Source organism: Theropithecus gelada, chromosome 4 (genome assembly GCF_003255815.1).
Source record: "Theropithecus gelada isolate Dixy chromosome 4, Tgel_1.0, whole genome shotgun sequence".
NCBI classification, from domain to species: Eukaryota; Metazoa; Chordata; class Mammalia; order Primates; family Cercopithecidae; genus Theropithecus; species Theropithecus gelada.
Genome location: NC_037671.1, coordinates 96,896,423 through 96,898,119, shown reverse-complemented (window position 1 = coordinate 96,898,119; position 1,697 = coordinate 96,896,423).

Genomic DNA, 1,697 nt, shown 5'->3' with positions numbered 1-1,697 from the left:
AATGAAAGTAAAGAACCTCTTGGCTACATAACCACTTGTGATGTGCATTTCTATTACAGTTATGTTAACATACCTTATTTTGGCCTAAAGCCAAATTTTCTTTTTTTTTTTAAATAATTTATTATTTCTTACTTTATTTTACATTCAGGGATACAAGTGCAGGTTTTATACATAGGTAAACTTGTGTCATGGGGTTTTGTTGTACAGACTATTTCATCGCCCAGGTATTAAGCCTAGTACCCACTAGTTGTTTTCCCTGATCCTCTCCCTCCTCCCACCCTTCACCCTCTGAAAGGCCCTAATATGTTTTGTTCCCCTCTCTGTGTCCATGTGTTTTCATCATTTAGTTTGCACTTAATAGTAAGAACATGCAGTATTGGGTTTTCTGTTCTTGTGTTAGTTTGCTAAGAATAATGGCCTCCAGCTCCATCCATGTCCCTGCAAAGGACATGATCTTACTCTTTTTCCTGGCTGCATAGTATTCCATGGGGTATAGGTACCACATTTTCTTTATTTTCTTTATTACAACAGTAAAATATTAGATAAAATATGAATGTATTTTATACTTTTTTGAAAAATCTTTAGCAAATGTTAGGCATAATTTGATTGTTATTATTACATACAAATTGTGGAAATAGCCACAATTAACATTATTAATATGATTAACAAGAAGCTTAAATATAATCCTTTGCTTAAGGATTAATTTACATTTAGCATTAAAACCCTGGGCCTTTTTAGACCAAATAGCAAGCATATAATATTCCTTAATAGATTTTTAAAATAGGCACAATTTTTATGACAGCATCTTCAGAGCTGCTGAAATTTTGAAGCTAAAAGGTGTGATATCGATATGAAACACTATAGTTAGTTGTTTTGTTTAAATGTTGGACTCATGATTCAATACTTTGAGATCACATCATACACTGTATGCTCCATTCACCTTGAATATGTTCTTCTATTTTTTTCTCTTCTCAGGGCATGTCATTGCACATACATTTTGACACATTCTGAACAGAACAAGAAACTAGTTGCTGTCACAATGAGCAGTTTGCTATCCAAAGTTAGAGTATTTATTTAGACATTAAATCAGTACTCCTTCGATGAATTGGAAATTCAATTATAGTGAAAGGAACAGGTTTGGTGACCCTTTCTGTGATTATATCTTGCAAATAAATGTATCTAAATCGTAAAGGACTGTTATTTTACTAAATAAGTTGTTGTATTGGCCAACTTATTACCCACTTCCTTAAGTTAAACTAGTACCATGTAAATATTTTCATCAAAATACATAAATAAAATGAAACCTCTAATTTAAAATATAAATGAAATCAGTAGGACTCTGCTTTTTAATATGTATAAGCCACATGATCATGAATCAAGTTAAGCAAGATCCTACAAATACAAATGTGTAACTTATAACTTGCAGAAAATATCTAAGATTACAAAAGAATTCTTACTGAGGTATTAAAATATGTATATCATTAGACTACTTAAAAATTCTCAGAATTTCAATGAAGCATGAACTTTAAAAAGCAGGAACTTTTTCATCCAATTGTTATCATTGTCAAAACGTTAAATGTGTTGGCTGATGAACATTTGTGGATACAGACTACCAGGATCAATATAAAGAAATACCATTACTTTTGCTATTAAATATTTGGTAGAACTCAAGATAACATTGGATTAGGAGATTTGTA